The sequence below is a fragment of the Mya arenaria genome, chromosome 6, assembly GCF_026914265.1.
Source record: "Mya arenaria isolate MELC-2E11 chromosome 6, ASM2691426v1".
Lineage (NCBI taxonomy): Eukaryota > Metazoa > Mollusca > Bivalvia > Myida > Myidae > Mya > Mya arenaria.
Window position 1 is genome coordinate 8,153,885 of NC_069127.1, and position 6,000 is coordinate 8,159,884.

General features: G+C 30.4%; 1 protein-coding gene across 8 annotated transcripts in view; it reads right to left on the reverse strand.

The window, feature by feature from the left end:
* LOC128237037 (androglobin-like) overlaps positions 1–5,577 on the reverse strand; it is a 105,562-nt gene extending 99,985 nt beyond the window's left edge. For 6 of the 8 annotated variants that reach the window (XM_052952221.1, XM_052952222.1, XM_052952220.1 and 3 more), the window contains exon 1: positions 5,276–5,576. The gene's annotated coding sequence lies outside the window, so the exon portion shown is untranslated. Of the gene's footprint in view, positions 1–5,275 lie in introns of all 8 variants that reach the window. The other 2 variants (XM_052952216.1, XM_052952215.1) reach the window with 1 other exon arrangement.
* Between the last annotated feature and the right edge of the window lie 423 nt (positions 5,578–6,000).

The window sequence follows — 6,000 nt, forward strand, 5'->3', positions numbered from 1 at the left end:
GTAGAGCACACGTGAGAAAGATCACACGTGAAGTAGTGTACACATGAAGTAGTGTACAAATGAAGCAGTGTACAAATAACGCAGTGTACAAATGAAGTTGTGTACAAATAACGCAGTGTACAAATGAAGTAGTGTACAAATAAAGTAGTGTACAAATGATGTATAGTACAAATGAAGAAGTGTACAAATAACGCAGTGTACACATGAAGTAGCGTACAAATAACGCAGTGTATGCGTACAGAAGAGCACACATAAGAAGATCACACGTGAACTGCTTTACAAATGAAGTAGTGTACAAATGAAGTAGTGTACAAATAAAGCAGTGTACAAATGATGTAGTGTACAAATGAAGTAGTGTTAAAGTGAAGTAGTGTACAAATGAAATAGTGTACAAATAACTCAGTGTACACGTGAAGTAGAACAACATATAAAGGAACGATATCCGTGATGTTATTATTGAAAAGCACAAATTTGACTTGTTCTTTGTTCTATGATTTGAAAAGATGCATGGTGATACTTATCTAATATAATAGTGATATGACTGTGTAACTTTAAAACTGGTGCTGGTTAGCTGATGTACGCCGGTACAGCAACGGTCTCTTAACTCCCGGTCGCTCGGTTAATAATGAATGTATGATGTTGATGTTTAATGGATGAATGAAATTTGTACAGTCGGTAAAATGGAAAATTAATTGTAAATTTCAGCTTTTTACGATAATATATAAACACAATAGCAGAATCATGATTATCTTTTTTTAATGTTGGTGGTCTCAAACATTGTGACCATTATTCAAAATTTAACAATTTAAAAATATTTTAAGATCTTCTCTATTATTTAAACTCAGACACTGTTATGATTTGTGATGCGGTCGAATTGTTCAAATATAGGTACACGTTAACCCTCTGTATTGCTCTTGGGATAACATTTCACCCAAATACATTCAAAACGCATTATTAGCACGCAATTCAGCTAATCTCCTTAACCTCGTTAGGGGCAGTGCATTATTTTTTTTATAAACAGTCATCTCAGATCAGTAAGGATAGATCGTGTATGCCGAAATAGAGTAAAATGAGTGATGATTTATTCTAATGTTTTCTGCAAGTATAAACCAATTCTGTAGTATTAACCCTTTACTTCTTTATAATTTGCAAAGTGTGTACGGATTTTGGGAAAAAGGAATACAAAGAAAGCTATATACAAAAAATAAATATCCATTTACAAAGTGGCCATATAATAGGTCACTCTTACCAAAGAATAGATGGCCTTATGCTTAACAAATTTTGTAGTCTGAGTGTTTCCAGTAAAATGTCGTAAACAACTTTGTCTACGAATTCAAAAAAATATATACAATTTGCGATATATTTCCTTACAAAACTTGCTTTGAAGTGCTTTTATTACATCGTATGGTTTATCGTCCGCAGGGGCGGTTCCAGGTTTTGACGTTAAAGGAGGTGTAATTTAGGGGCGTAACCTTTGGACTTGCGAGTTAGAAAGGTTGAAAGTGTTGGCAGGGGGATTTCCCCCAGAAAATAAATATTAACGTTTTGAAATAATAGTTTATCTTACATTTGGAACCTATAACGTTACAAGTATGTATGTATTATACTTATTGGAAACTTTTTGTTTGGGTAATTTATTTTCAATCTAGATGTTCTTTTTTCCAAAATCTTGAATTGAATGTTTAAGTTTTTTTATAGGACCTATTATTTACAAATAATGGTTGTTTTATTTCAGAGTTTTGTATTTTAATACCTTCGATTTCAGGACAACATTCAATATAAGTTGAAAGCATTTCGATACATATAAGAAAAAAGAAATGAAGACGAGTTACACCCTTGCCTTATACCTCGTTCGATAGTAAAACTATCTGAGAAATGACCATTATTCAGAATAATTCCTTTTGTTTCATCATAGAACAATTTTACCCAATCTATAAGCTCTACAAAGTTGAAATGCCGTAGACATTTAACTATAAATTGGTGATCAATGCTGTCAAAAGCATTCTCGATATCGAAAAATATGTGTAGTCCTGATTTATTTCAGTTATTCAAATAGTCAATAACCTTTTGTGTAAGTCAAATATTTCCCGTTTATATCTTCCCTTTATAAACCAGCTTGATTTGGTGATATTTTTTATCGATTAATTTATGTATTCTATTTGCAAAAGTCTTTGCTTTGTAATCTATATTTAAAAGACTATCGGATGCTATCGGATGCCAACTGATAGTATTTCGAGATATTTACCTGACTTTGGTATATATATATATATATTGAACCTTGTTTTTTTGTATTTCAGAGATGAATATTAAAAATATCTCAGAATGTTTATAAAATTCGAATGTTAATCCATCGAACCAGGGCTTTTATTTCGTTTAAGGCATTTGTACATTTATGTTTAATACATTATGATTTTAGTTTAGTTATTGTTTTCTGTCCGTTATGGCATTTTTCAAGATGAGCAAAATATATACTTTTTTCTGTTTAAATTCTACGTGTTGAGCGTTTAAACGAAATATCATTCCGCTGGATTTTCCTGTCGTAAAACTATCTTTTTCTTGTTTTAAGATGGCTAATACTTGTGTATATTTTTCATTGCTATTGATTGTATTTGATTTTGAATTTGATTTTGTTTTTCGATAAGTTCTTTTTCTTTCTCTTTTATTTTGTGTAAGTTGCATATCTAATCGAAACGTTTTTATAGTACCTTATAGTTTCCATTCAACAGTTTCTCTTACAGCGGTTATATCTGATTTTGATATGCTATGTCATTTATAATGCCATTATTTGTTTTAAAGTAACCAGGTGTTAATTTTTGCTTAAGTGTGTTAGGAACTTAAGAGTGAATACTACAGTAGAGTGGTCTGTTTTAAATCCTAGTTTAATATTACATTTAGGTATTGTCTTACGTAAAAGTTCAGAAATAAGAAAGTAGTCAAAACAAATAAACGCTTGGTTTGGAATCAGAAATGCCAGGTGTATTGGTGCAAATTTGGGCTATTTCGCGCCAAATATCGATAATGTAGAAATTAGACACAAGTTTATTAAGTATGATTTGTCATGCTTTGTTTGATTCTGATCTACCGTTTTGTTTCACAATTAAAGGATTAAGCTCAGTGTTGAAGTCACCGCATAGTATTATATTCCTTTCATTATTGCTAGCTACAAAGTGTTCTTTTGTGTTGGAAACGAATGTATTGTTACCGTTTGGTCCATACAAATTATCTAGACTTTACAGTTTATAGTTTATTCATGTCTCATATGTACACAACATGACAAAACATAAAATACAAATATTTAAGAGTTCATTGCACATCCATTCATAAAATTGAATTACAGGAGACTAAAATAATACAACAAAATATCTTGACATTGTTGATAAAGGATAAAAAACAGTTTATTATAAATAAGGAAATTAATCTTATTTACATGACTCATTTAAGCTAAGAAACTATGATACATCTAAAAGTATTATCAGTTATCTACTTGTACAAAGCATTGAATCGAAGTTCAAGTATATTAAAACAGGTTTTGGCGGTTAATTTAACAATATCTGTATTGGAGAGTAAAAATATACACTTATGTATCTCATCCATGTTAACAAACTCAACATTGATATCCTTAGCTTTATCATATAGTGCATTTCTAAGTGGTTGGTAAGCAGAACATTTAGTTACAAGAGTCATATCTTTGTCATTATTTTTAGGTGTTATTAAGTGACCTACTATTAACTCATTAAAGTTTGAACATTTCATGTTTGATTGTTTGTTTACAAGGAAAGCAACACCTTTTTATTTGTCCTTTATGTCAACTAAAGAATGAGTAACCTGTCCAGTCTTTTTTCCAGGATAAGCTTGTTAATATATCTGAGTGAGGCTCTTGTAAGTGTAACCGGGGCTCTTCGGGTTTGAGGTGTGGACGGAAGTGTATGTTTTAAATCTCTTTAGGAAAAGGAAAACTAGACATATAACTCTTTTAAGTTTTTAATTTGTTCGCTACAACCCCCCTTGATATCAATTACAACCTGTATTAACTAAACCAATGCAAGATTTTAAACCTCTTTTTTGTCCTTTGGAACGAGATGGTGTTACAAGAGTTCGGGACTCTTCCTTTGGAGCGAGATGGTGTTACAAGAGTTCGGGACCCTTCACTAGCTCAACTCCCAGATTGTAGGGTATTAAATATACATACAAATAAACATTGTCAAAACAATATAGTTATAATGAATATCAAATGGTTCATAAGTTAAAAAAAATATATATATATCTTTTGTATGTAGTATCTTATAATTTTATAAGAACATGGAAGGGACATAATAACATTAACAAAACACGAAACTAAAGGACATGTAAAGCTACAGATATGTAAAGCTAGGAGCCACATGAAATGATGACAGAAATATGAAATGTAAGTTACTTTAATATATATTAAAAGTATGATTTAAGTGGACTATTACATAAGAATAAAACATTCTAAGATTTATTCTCTAGATATTTTCATTTATTACCGAGTCCGTTGGTGTTTAAGATACAGAAGGTGATACTGATTATTTACACGTAAATCAATTCGAAATGGCCAGTTGCCTCTCAAAAAAGGTATTTTCCATAATGTCCATAGTTTATCCGGCATAAATTCTAAAATAAATAAATTTTAATATGAACATTAATAGGTTTGTTTAGCTTTAGATCAAAGTTATCAACGATGGCGATTAACACTTAGATATAATTATATACATATATATTTAATATGGTTAAATTATGTGTTTTCGCTTCTTTATCTAACAAGTGAAATATTTCGCATGATTGCATAGTATTGTGCAGGTTATTTTGCATTGAAAACAATACCACAAGCATAATATATGTGATCAAAAATGTAAACAATTTAATTGTCTTATTATTAAAAAATTTACCTTCTGTTCCCTTGGAATATGTAAAATATTTTAAAGTATATGAAGAAAGCATAAAGACCTTGGTTTTCTTTAAGAAATTTTATTTATGTAAGAGCAAAAACAATAAGCACAATCCAACTACTCTTCATGTTTTTGCAGTTTCTTTGCCGTTTTACTGGCGAATGCTTTATGTGCATTCTTGATGATAGCCATAGTTATTTTGAACTACATTTACTTGAAAGCAAACGTTATATAGTGATACAAATATTTAGAAGGTGTAATTTAATTTGAAAGACACTAAGGTGAGTATTAGTTACAGTAGTAGTTTAATCTTTTTAATTTAACAGAACTTACCGCGAAAGTAAGGTAACAACATCAAAGCAACGTACCTTGTTTTCTTCTTCTTATTATAATCCAATTATTTCAACATTGCTCGTATTTCCTCACTAATGTTTAGCCATCATTATGGTCCTCCTGATTGATTTTTGGAATTTAATACTGTCGCCTCTGAAGAAAACTGAGGTGCTTTTGTTTCATTCCGAAAATAATACCTTCATTCAAATCCTTTAATACCGGTTCAGATATTAATTAGCGCTGTTAATCTAGGCTTTATTATTGCCAAAGTAGCTACATTACATATTCGGCAAAAGTCAATAACTGCCCTGTGATCTTGGAGAAAATATTCCATAGGCTTAAAACCAGTACTTACAATAACAAATGGATTTACAGAACAAATATGTACCTTGTAAGCATTCATAAAATGCGCAAAAAAAACCTTGTGGTAATGGACTGAAATGATCCATATTTTTACACCTATAAAACGTGTCTGCGATTGTAGGAACTTAAAACCCATTAAGTGTTCACACTGAACATTTCACTATTAATCTTGACTTTAGTCATTTCTAAATCATTCCCTTTTTGAAAATGTATTGACTGAATTATTATTATCTTAATTTAAAAGAATGTCGCTTTTATTCTCTAGAGATTCAGCTATATTTTTAAAGAATCAGTGCCATTTAGGATTAAATAATTAGACAAAAAAAAAATCAAAGTGAGAATATAACTATGATAGAGTCTCATATAATGTCTGATAAATACCCAAGGTTCACACGGT